General features: G+C 41.3%; 1 protein-coding gene and 1 long non-coding RNA gene across 7 annotated transcripts in view; one reads left to right on the top strand and one right to left on the bottom strand.

The window, feature by feature from the left end:
- The window catches only part of samd4a (sterile alpha motif domain containing 4A), a 52,679-nt gene that overhangs the window by 5,855 nt on the left and 34,240 nt on the right, over positions 1 to 12,584 (top strand). The gene's annotated exons all lie outside the window — the stretch shown is intronic.
- LOC117942072 overlaps positions 3,394 to 12,584 on the bottom strand; it is an 18,017-nt gene continuing 8,826 nt past the window's right edge. The window contains exons 2-3 of the long non-coding RNA XR_004656062.1: positions 7,454 to 7,460; positions 3,394 to 3,474 (exon numbers count right to left, since the gene is read on the bottom strand). This is a non-coding gene — a long non-coding RNA (uncharacterized LOC117942072). The remainder of the gene's footprint in view (positions 3,475 to 7,453; positions 7,461 to 12,584) is intronic.

The raw sequence follows: 12,584 nt of genomic DNA, 5'->3' as shown, positions 1-12,584 counted from the left end.
AGAGAGAGAGAGAGAGAGAGAGAGAGAGAGAGAATCTTTGCTGTGTGTAAGATGATTGACATGGAGGGAAAGTCTGTGCTGTATAATGGCAAGTATTACTCAGTGAATTCCTGTTGCACTCTCTGCCTAAACTAGGTCTGATGAAAACCTGGGCTGGAATTCAGCATTCCTGTCTTAGGCGGTAAACGGTTCCGGGGTTGGGGAAACTGTCTAGGAATGTGGGCACGTCGGAGCACACTTGATTCAGGCGCTCAGCGAGAGTTGGATGGGGGCTTTTCCAGCGTGGGGGGAAAAAGACACAGTGGAAAAGGAAAACTGATTCCACCTTTAGTGGAGCTAAGGTCTCCCGAGTACACCGCGGTATGAAAGGGGGGGTGGAGTGAGGTAGGGAAAAGATGAAGACTCAGAGAATACTGGTGCCATTTACAGCTGAAGCTCATTCACTCCTTTCTCTGCTCGTCTGGTCTAACTTTACCAAAGTTTTTAAATATTTACTTGCTTTTGAAAGTCTAGATTTTATGGTGTCCTGGCCAACACCGATTGAAAGAAGGTTAAGTTCATCAAATGGTTTTTGATTTTGTGTTGTTTTTTTTTCCTGGGGGGGACCTACACTTTTTTCAGCCACCTAGGTCCTAACAGAAAGATATTAGCATTGATCAGTATTTACATAACACTAAATGGCACCATGCAATAATAAAACAGAATGTTTAATCAAACCATTAAAAAAACACAAATCCATTGTTTAACTTGAGTCTGATGTAGTTCTCCTGCTCTGTTAAGGAAGCAGCTATAAATACTGGACCCTGTAGAGATACAGTGTGATCTAATCTTATTTTTCACACTTTTTCTATTTGCCAAAACCCTTTGTGCCTTTCTAAACATTTAATTGGCCAATCTGTCAAAGAGAGAGCGATGGAAAGTGAAAACTCCTGTCTCTGGTTTGGGCGCCAAACTATTTCATTGCACCCACGCATGAGCAAACAGTTTATTTCTGGAAGTTGACGGCGTGTTCTGTGAACTCGTACTGAACCTCAGGAATGGGGACAGACAACCTGCCAAAACGGCCAGAAGGGACAACGAAATAAAGCTCATCTTTTCCCCTCTATAGCAAAGGCTTTTTTCTTTTCTGCGTGCGTGAGACAAGTCAGGCTCTTGGTAGTATATCTGAGAGGTGGACGATGTCACTGATAGCATAGATTAAGCAATCAAGAACTTCCTAAATCCTCAAGGTCTAGTTTCTCACCAAACCCGTCTGTGCTTCTTTATAACTCTGATCCCAGTTTTCTTTCCCCGTCAAGTTGGATTACCGCACCATGTGTTTATCTGTATATGTTTACCCCGGCCTTATTCAATGTGTAAGGGATGATGTAGTGCGTAGCGTAGGGCTGCACAATTAATCGAATTTTAAGCGCAATCATGATTTTGACTTCCCACGATCAAATTTGCGTGATCGAGCGTTTTTGTTGTTGTTGTGTGTTTGTTGTTTTTTAAAGCGTCACTTCATAGAACGCTGAGTTTTTTTGCAAAGCCAATCTACCGCTCCGTAAACCACTGTCTGCTCATGAGCCAGAGTATTTCCCTGCACCCCGTGCAGCTTAGTTTCTAGATGTAGTCAGTCCCAGAGGACAGAGTAACGGGAGGAAAACTCAGCAGATAGCAGTCGGTTATACGTCGGCCTCAAGGTTTACCAGTTTACCTAAACGCAACATTTTGTCCCGTCTGTTGTTTTTCAGACAACAGCAGTGACCAGTGCTAGTCGGTGCTAGTTAGCGTCTGTTAGCTGTTAGCTCCTCTAGGACGCACCGGTGCTAATGTCCTCGCATCCGCTGCAATGCTGTTTATATGGATATGGTTTAATATATGGATATGGTTTAATTTTACGTTACATGACCCATTTTGTCTGTAAAGCCGTGCCTGTGTTGGATCTATCCTCTACTCTCTTTCCTCTTACTCTCCGCGCCGTTCCACACAGCGCCGGTCCACACTTCTGACATTTGTCCACACTTCTGACATTTGTCCACAGTTTCATTTGTCATTAACACAGCTGCATATTGTTCAGTATGAGGGGCAAACCTGTATTTGTACCAGTGTTTCCGCGGGTAACTCTGCTATTGCGTCAGCCACGGCAAAGAACACAGAAGAAGTTATTGAATGCAACTAACTTCAGTGTGTAGAGTAACAGACATTTCAAACACCCAATGTGTGTATCCGTCATTCAACCCGTGCTGGACCCGTTCATAACGAGTCAGCCGTCTCTCTGTGAGTAGCGTCCATCACACTCCATCTCGCAGTTATAAATAGCCTATGGGACGATAATAAACAAAAAATACACATTGAATACATTTTCGTCTGGATTTTATTGTCTTAATGGTACACAACATGAATAGGTTAACGCACACTGTGACTTCTTGGTCTGAAAGGGGACATTGTATGTTTTTAGGTACAGCAGAAGGAAAAAAGAAGTGTTTAATTCATTTTGAAAGCAGACAAACTCTAAACATTCGCTCAATCACCCTAATTACTCCGTATGGAGACCGTAATAAAGTGACTGGTTGTTGGTTTAGCCCAACCTGAATCCTTAGTGAGGGGCTGGGTAAATGTTAAAAGAGGAAGGACTGGATTGGTCCCTCTGTCTGTCTGTCTGCCTTCATTGCAAATAAATTGCACGTTTGATGTTGCTATTTCCATAGACATAATGTTGCCTGACTTGGTCAGGGAACCTTGTTGACACAGCTCTTCAGTCCAGTCACTGAAGCTTCATTGACCTCTGTACAGTTTTGCTTCATTATACTGGAAAACCGTAATGCCAGCAGTAATTCCAAGCAGAGGACCTTAGTCCTATTGGAAAATCTCTTAACTCTGACTTCACATTTACATGAACTATACAGGAAGTAGTAGCCCAGTGACTGTCCCTAGCCCTGTTCATTCTGGGCTAACCTGACTAGCATGGTTTAGCTAAATGACAACAACCAACACACCTTCAAAAGCTATCCAGGTGAAGCTCATACATTTTGACTTGTACATGCATTGTATTAACACTGCTTTGGACTAAGAGGAGTGGAATGATTTAGTTCTCAGGGGCATCCAGGCACAGCAAGTTGCATATCAGCGAAACGCCTTGTACATCTGCGTGTGTGCGTGCACGTGTAAGAAAGAGAGGGTGAGAGGGTGAGAACAGGTGAGGGATACCAGTCCGTCTCATAGATGACCAGTCAGTCTTGTCTTGACCAGACAGATTATTTCCAGCCCTGCCCCGTCCCCACCCCGCTCCCAGACAGCTGGCTGTGCTACACAGTACAATTCTTGTGTCGTGGGGGTTGTTCAAGCTCAGGAGCCATCCCGTCCAGACTGCACAAATCTGTACAGACAAAGCAGCAACGAGGGAAATGCTGGCCCTTAAACCGCCCACACATGATCCGCGGTAAAATCGCTCTGCGCTGGCCGTTCCATTGTTTTCCTATGGGGAGAGCGGGGCTGCCCCTGGAGTTGCGCTCCTCAAATGATTTTCTCATGATTTTTTTTACTCACTTTAGGGGATGATATTACACACATTACATTTTAATTTCAAATAATAATATCCTAAATGGTCTGAAAAAGTAGTTTATTGTAATCTTTAAAGGAATCAACATACCAGTTGATTATCACAATAAAAATAACAATTTGCATCCTTCAGTGATTTTGTATGTCTACTGTATTAATTATATAATTAATAAAAACAGTAATCCTGAAAAGCAAACTAAGCCTGTTGTTTGCTGACTTTACTTTTTGCTGACATGATCACATACCAGATGTGCAGTAGATACAAAACACTCGAAACTGCTTACCTGCTTTATGGGCTTCTATGTGGCTGTTGCAGAATATGTGACTGCATTTGCTTACGCTGGTAGCTGTGGCTCAGTGGTGGAGCGGTCCCCTGCCAACCAAAAGGTTGGGAGTTCAAACTCTCGCCCTGCAGTCCCATGTCAAAGTGTCCTTTGGCAAGGCACTGCACCGAGTTGCTCCCGATGCTGCTTTCTGGTCAATAAGAATAGAAAAGCGCTATATAAAAAGTCCATTTAAATTACTCTGAAAATGTCTTGTATTTACATGAAAGTTAAAAGTCAAATGCAAAATATATATCCCCAACCGCAGAAGAACCTTTTGAATATCTTGGCAACAAAGTGAAATGGGATCAGCTTGTTTTCAGACTTATTTATTTATTTTTTTGCTCACTGGTGTTATTGTGAGCCAGTCAGCCTTTTTTCTCTGTCAGAGAAGCTTTAAGCTGACGGGCACATGTTTCTGTTTTGTCCAAATAGTAAAATAACATAAGCTGAAATGTTACGTCATTGTTCACTAACTGGATCATATAATTAATTTTACCCTTTACAATGTTGTCTCACCGTATCTAAATCTATAGATGAACTAACATTGAAAACCAGTAGCTTTATATTATCATATATATTTATTTGGATCATTTGCTAGGAAATTCTGTTGAGTTTCGTGATGGTTGGTCTTTGCTTTTCACACAATTTGAAAACCCACCTTGAATTTTCAAGTGCTAGTTAGAGTTTGACATTTCAGAGAATCACGTAAACCATTCAGTTGCCATCTTTAACCGCTGATTGACTTGTGAGCGTAGAGTAGAGCTCTCGTCGCCCTGTGCTCTCGTGTTTTTCTGAATGGATCTCTGTGTGTGTTTGTGCTGTGTCTACTCACGTGATGTTACAGCCGGATGCTGAAGCTATCTCCCTCAGGCTGTGGACAGCCGACGATGCTGGGTAAACACGTCTGTCTCACACTCACAGAGCCTCTGCATTCCATATGTCACTCGAATGTACATTGAAAGCTGCAGCAACACACACACACACACACACACACACACACACACACACACACACACACACACACACACACACACACACTCATTCATATGGCTCTGCAGGAGTGACCAGTCTACCTTGAAAGACTGGGCTGTAGATAGTACACATACTGGTGTGGTTAAACCAGTTTGTTAAGTGCTATTGGCCGGTCAGCTTTCTCCATTAGAGCTCCAAACTTTTGGAACTTATTGCCCAGCGCTATCAGACAATGCTCCACTAGTTTTAAATCACTACTGAAATCATGGCTTAAACATAACCAATCATGTTTTGTATTTTTTAAATGGAAATTTAATTTTGTATGCCTATAATGTTTATTCTCTGTACCCGAATCATAACATTTGATGCCATAACTCCTTTGCGGATTTACCTGCCCAGTCAAAACAGCATTTAGACAATCATTGAACAGAAAACCAAGCTTGTCTAATGGAACATATCAGTAGGTTTTACTTAGAAGGTGACCTACAGCAACTGTTCAATGGTATGAATAAATGAATGTAATAACTGCTGAAAAGAGAGAAAGAGAGATACATTCATATTATCCGAAGTGGATCATGTTGATATCCGATAGTAGGTATTTATTCCAAACCTAATTTCTGACCTTGTTTTGTGTCTATCAGCAGGATTATGGAAACACTGCTGTCCCAACATGGTGGGTGTAGCAGGGGCCAAGGAAAAATAGGGCTCATGTAAACATGGTTCATGATACTGATAATATCACGATACAGGAATTTGGCAATAATTAATATATTGCTATACAATCCTATGAAGAGGATCCCAATATCCGTCTATCTATAAAAACTTAATGCCTGTTAAAGGTTCAGTGTAGGTTTTCTCTCTTTAACCACTGCCAGTCCAAGCTGTTAGAAAGTTGATCAGTTTATCAGTCTAAAATTACAGAACTATAGAGCAACTATGGGTCTAGACCCATAGTTGAGAGTCCATGGGTTTGGACTTAAACAGGGATGGAGCATCTATTTTCCTCTAATTGCCGTCCGCCAGTCCTTCTAAAAACCTCTTTCTATTTGGCGGGTTAACTTCTGTTCAAGTTTCCCTCATTCATTTATTGAGCGCAACCTCGAGGAGCCATGAAGTAGCTAAGCTAGGAGCAGGGAAATTTATTTAAAGAACATTATTTTATTTATTAAAATATCTATATCTGGCGCCAGCATATCGATTCTTGTATTTCTTTATTTAAAGAATAAAGAAATTTGGTTTATAGTGATATGTAAACAGCGGGGGAGGGATATGCGATGCACTGCGGCATATTGTCCCATCCCAAGGAAGAACCCATTACATTTTGGAGCTGACACGAGCCACGAACAAGGGCATGGCCTTGGCAAAGGTCTGCACTCTGTGAGTGCCCTTCTACTTTCTTTTGTTATTATTTGGTATTAAGGCCAGGACAGTGCTGCATACATGATAGTTCTGATTTTCCTCTCTTTAACAGGCTTGTTGTTGTTGTTGTTGTTGTTGTTTGGCAGACCGGAGCCATCAAGAAGTTTATAAAGACACGTCTTTATTATGCTCACAAATGTACCGGAAACAATTACCCAAACCACTGTGTGTGTGTGTGTGTGTGTGTGTGTGTGTGTGTGTGTGTGTGTGTGTGTGTGTGTGTGTGTGTGTGTGTGTGTGTGTGTGTGTGTGTGTGTGTGTGTGTGTGTGTGTGTGTGTGTGTGTGTGTGTGTGTGTGTGTGTGTGTGTGTGTGTGTGTGTGTGTGTGTGTGTGTGTGTGTGTGTGTGTGTGTGTTCTTCTCAGCGGGTACGGAAATAAACCTTTCTTCTACAAAGAAAAATAATCATTCTAGTAAAAGGAAGTAATGGGGGGGAAGGCTTTGAGCAGCGTGGGACGCTGACGGGGAAATTGAGAGGCAGGGAGAGTTGCTGATTGGTTCCTGACTACCATTTCCTTAAATAGAGTTGTGGGCTTCTCCGGTCCAGCCCTGGCTGAGCGGAGGCTCACATTCCCAGCATAGCTGCCCCAGTCAGAGCCTCCCCAACACTGGAGCGCTACGTACACTTCCACAGGTGGACTGCAAGTCATTTGCCCCTGCTTTCAGCCCCCATCCTGCTTCCTCCAGACCCCCGACCACCAGTTACTACTGCAGCAGGGGAGAAAAGGGGATGTTGAAAGACTTGAGAGGAAGTGGGAAGTGAGTGGGGGGTTGGAGTAAAGGATAGGAAAGAATTGTTCTCCATTCAAACAGCAGCCGTGTCCTACTAGGAAACCTCCCCCACTGCTGGGAAAAAGACGAGACAATGAGAAACCATCATCTGGCCTCTCCTCTCGCACAAACCACATCAGACATCTAGTCGGCTTGGGCGGTAGGCTACGGTACACCGCGGGGTCTTAAAAAAAGCAACACTATCAATTTGAATACCGGTATTAAGAAAAATGCTAATGCACTTATATAAGAGACAAAGATGAGATATTAAATACAATATATAACGCGACTTCAGCAGTTTTTGGCACAAGTAGGCACAAGCCAGCAGTTTGGTGACGCCGTCCGAGCCGTAAGTCATCATTTTTAATTAGTCATGGTACCGCGGGACAATAGGGAGGAGATTTAATGGTATCAAAAGTTGGATACCGCCCAACTCTAATGTCAAGTAGCCTGCAACAAGTACCCAGAACAGAAAGGCAGAAGCAACATAGGTGCATATATAGTTTTATTTATGTGGAAAATAAATCCAAACTGATGTTTGAGCTTTAACATTGTAGAAAAAAATAGGGCCTGGCCCGTGAACAAGTATAATCTTCTCCCTCTGTTAGAAGGGACATATTGTTGAGGATGAGGAGTGTTTGTTTTTAAGTGTTTTTCATGTACTGCAACCTGGCCCTTGACAGCAGAGTGGTGTCCAGGTTAAGTGCTGCAGTGTGCAGGGTTTGCATGGGCCTTGAAGAAATAAAGTTGTTGATTTGACAAGGTAGCTTAATAAGCTAAAACAATTATTTAAATCTGTGGATGATTTGAAATGTATGATTTTCTTAAAGACACAAATATAAAAATGATGGTGCCCAAATTCATCACTATGCTCTGTCTCTACTGAAGTATAAACACTTTGTGGGTAGAGGAGAAACCCTGTAATGGAGGTTTGTGTTGTTGTTGATGCAGCTGAAAATTTTAAACAAATGTTACCACTACGGCTGCACGATATTAAAAAAAAAAAGTCTAATTGTAATTATTTTTGACTGATATTGGGATATTTTTCACCATATTAGAGGGATTGGGGATTTATCTTTTTTCTTCATGTCATTGTTCACATTGGAAAATATTCAAATATTAAATAATGAAATGATTATAGTGTGATTTTTGCGAGGATCTGTACTAAACAAAGATGTTTTCTTTAGTTTGTTGGATAGGATTTGTAGACTGGGATGTCTCGGCAGTACCACAATTAGAGACGTTCTGAGACAGAGACCAGTTTTGGTATCGCCTCCGATACTGCCTAAAACGCTGGTCTCAATATCGGGAAGAATTTATACACAGATCCAATACCACGGAATAAAGCCCTAAAGACAGTCTACGCTAAGTAGTTTATTTATGTTCTTTTTTCGTTATGACTGACTGTTAAACTAGATTTGGACATTGCACTGGTCCAGATTGTGATTGTGATAAAATTACGATTAATTGTTCAGCCCTAAATACCACCTGGGTTTCTGGTCTTTCTTTGTAAAGAGCACTTTACTCTGATGAAGCCAATTAAGCTAGGTGCTGCCGCCGTACGGTAGCTGTGATGATGCTTTTCCTTTTCCTGTGGAAGAGAGACACACACACACACACACACACACACACAAACACACACACACACACACACACACACACACACACACACTGGCAAACATGTTTAGCTCATTGTCAGGCAGGTGCTTCCCACTTTACAAGATACAATCTCACACACACACACACACATGCACACTCACACTCATCATGGCCACTGTTTTAAACATTACACAGTGTAAATAAATAAACAGGGACCCCAGAGGAAAAGACCTACTTTTCACCTACTGTACACCAACACGGCTACACACAACGCAATGTGAAAACCAGATGAGCTGTGCTTTATGTAATGTTCTATAAACTGACCAGGTGTCTGGATGTGATGATGCAAGTCTGCTATGAAAAGGTGTTCCTCTGTTGTATTGTGGGTCCCAGGAATCTCCGTCTCTCTCTCGCTGTGTATGTTGTGGTGCTGTGGAGACGCTGATTGATCTTTCACTGATTTCATTCAGAAAAAATGTCGCTCTTGTGATCACAACACAAGAGGGGCCATGCACCTCTCTACTACAGTATTTCCTGAGGAAATTAGATAGTGGTCTAGTTTCCACATTTAACCCGTTCACAGTTTTTGTTTCTTTTAATTTGCATCAAAGACATCTGCCATAAAAAGAATTGCAAATAATTACCTGCAGGATCCTCTGGTTTCCATGCAGGAGTGTTTTGTAGCCTATAGTAGTTCTGTAGTGTCTCCTGGTTTCCATTATGAGAGATGCGTGATGTGGCAGGAAAGCCTCGACTGACCACTTGGGTTTGGATGATGACCAGTAAAAACTTGCGGGGCTTCTTCCTGTAATTGACGATTTAAATCATCATTCCATGCACTCCCAACTCTAAGCTCAAATTGTAAGTCAATTCATTAGACTCTTTTTTTTGTAGATGTTTTATTATACACAAAGCAACATGGGAAAACGACACGGCAGGCTAGAGCCTTCACAAACAGTCTTGTCTCGTAGTCACCAAACAGTAATGGAAATGGAGAGGGCATTGGTGAGGCCAGAGCAGCTCCATGAGTGCCCAATTCGTCCCTCCTTTCTGCTTACTGCTTCAGTGTTAAAATCTACCAAAGTCAGCAAAATGACCAGATGTAGGCAACGCGATCTCTACTGCTATCCAGTGTGATCAGTGCTGTCGACAGCCACGCAGGAGACCCGCTTACTAGTCTGCTAAGCTTGTTTCTGTGAACTATATCAGAAGGCACACTTTAAATTTCTTTAGACTGTGCTAAGATTATATTTTCACAGCCCATGTGATTAATAAAGGCACTAAAACATGAGTTTTGGATTTAGATCTACCCTGTGGATTTCCAAAAGTGACAGGCATGCTATCACTTACAATTTAGCAGAGTAGTGACTGGTTGTCACCACACATCAAACACAGTTGTTGACGGAAACCAGGTTTCTCATTTACCTGAGCTTTACAGGTCCCATATTACGTTGATTTTCAGGTTTGTACTAGGGCTGCTCAATTTTGAAAAAAATAATCATCATGATTATTTTGGTCACTATTGAAATCACGATTATCTAACACAATTACTCATTCATCTTTGAATATAATGAATAGTGTCCATGGGTAATCTTTTAGTGTCCTTTATCTCACAGAAAGAGTCTGTGGATCAGAATAAAATCTGTTTTACTGCTGTTCAGCTGTACAGATATCACACACAAGCTAATGAACATTTCCAGATACATAACACAATGTCCATCTCACATTACATTTCACTCACTTTGACCACTACTAAACTACTGTCATTACTAAATCTGCCAAAATATTAACAATATTTTTGCTCTCGGTGGGCTTATTTACTAGCTAGCTAAGGTGGGGGGGATGATGTGTATCAGTCATGTCTGTTTAAAACAACATATTGTCCAAACTTCCAGATCAGAGCAGCATGTAAGCAGCAGAGAGTCAGCCAGTGAGAGCAGTGTAAATTACATGCTGACTGGTTTCCTGACAGCTTGAGTGCCTGTTTCCTCTCACTCCGCTCCACCTGTCTGACATGATGACACACACAGATTATTTAGATGGACGAGGAGATATTTTCTCTCTCTGCTCTCCTCTTCCTCAGTTCACCACTCCTTTAGCGGACTTCACTCGGTGATGTATGTGTACATTGTTTTTCAGGGTACGTTTGGTTGATTTTATGCGATGCCAGGTTGAAATGAGTAACGCAGCTGTAATGGAGAATAATGTCAGATATTTTCTCTGTTGGGGCTTGCCCCAAATTAGTAGTTTCATAGATAATAGTAGAGCCCGACCGATATATCGGCGGGCTGATATTATCAGCCGATATTAGGCATTTCCCGATCTACTGGTATCTGCATTTATAATAGCCGATTAAATTCATCAGAATCATTTATGACACATAAATGATTCTGATAAATGAATATTTGAAAAATAAAAGCGGACTGTCAACCATGTTATGAGTGTTAGCGTTGCCTAGTCTGTCCACCAGAGGGCGCTCTACAATGTCCATGTTGGCAACACAGATTGTTTTTTCTCTTAAGTTTAATATCTTAAGTTTGTGTTTTTATACATTTTATTTATCAGAACTGTAATATATTTTGATGTTCCTCTGTTCTGTTGTGACAATAAAACAAATTCTCATATTATTTTAGTCGTTATTACAAATAACTAATGTTAGGGAAATCGGTTTATGTTTTGTAACGCGTTTAAAAATATATATATATACATTGCCCAATATATCGGCATATCGGATTTATAAATAACCAAATATTTGTATTGGTATCGGCCTTGAAAATCCTTTATCTGTCGGGATCTAGATAATATTTATCAAATCATAATGTTCTCTAATTACAGTACCACCCTCTAGAGCTGTCTGTCTTGCTCTATAATAACATTCAAATTGTATTTTTTTTTTATATTCACATCTCTCTGACAGCTGAAGGGCAGCTAACATTAGCATTAGCTGTCTCCATGAAGCTCGCAGCGGAGCTCCTATAACTCGCGATGCAGTTAGGAAACAAGAACGAGCTAATTACAGGTGCTCTGAGCGACGTTGGGTAGCGGCACTTCTTGTTGATGCTCAAAGTATTTTCACATAAAACGAGGCCAGCTCGCCCCTGCCTCCTCCTCCAGATTCATGTATTTTCAGTTGCCTTCCGCTTTCTTAGTGTTGGAATTTTAAATTTGGTGGATTTCTGAAGACTAGCTAGACTATCTGTCCATTCTGAGTTTTCTCTTTTAATTTTAATTTTATTAATTTATTTGGCAGGGACAGTGTACATTAATCAACATTGCTGTAAATGCACCAGAATTTGCCAAGAGGCTATTTTTCATCCGTTGTCCCTGGACAGATCTTAAAATTGTCTCCCTAAAAAAACGACAACAATAAGAAAAATTAATAAATAAATAACATTAAAAAAGATTAACGACAAAACTTGCTAAAGAAGTCCACTGGGGACCAACATTACATTGAAGATGGTCACATCCTTTGAAAAACCAGAGAATTAAACAACAATAAGAAAATTACAGTCAACAATACAAATAAAAAAGTAGTAAAACTAAGTCTTGCGTGACTATTTTGCAGCGGATCTTAGCGCGGCCCATGATGATTCTGATTGGTTTAAAGACATGCCATTAAACCAGAGCATGTGTTCCTCCAGTCCCTCTGAGGTAGCCAGACCCTCCTTTTAGAGAGCTTTAGAGGAGGGTCTGGCAAAGCGAGACTAATGAGACTATGACTGCAGGAGTCACATGGCAGAAAGACTTGGTCCATTGGCTGGAGCTAGATCCAAATGCACAAGCCTTTCAATGGTATGTTAGCCATTAAGAATGGCCCATGTCACTTACTGGTATTCTGAGAAATGGCTGAACTTTACTTAGACATTAAACTAGACAGTTGTAAACGGCACTCCTTCTCTTCTCTCTTCAGTCATATGTCATTAGGTCAGGCTGAGGCCAAGGGCAGGCTGACCCCCCC

The sequence above is a fragment of the Etheostoma cragini genome, chromosome 1 (assembly GCF_013103735.1).
Source record: "Etheostoma cragini isolate CJK2018 chromosome 1, CSU_Ecrag_1.0, whole genome shotgun sequence".
Lineage (NCBI taxonomy): Eukaryota > Metazoa > Chordata > Actinopteri > Perciformes > Percidae > Etheostoma > Etheostoma cragini.
This window is presented reverse-complemented; position numbering and strand designations above follow the sequence as displayed.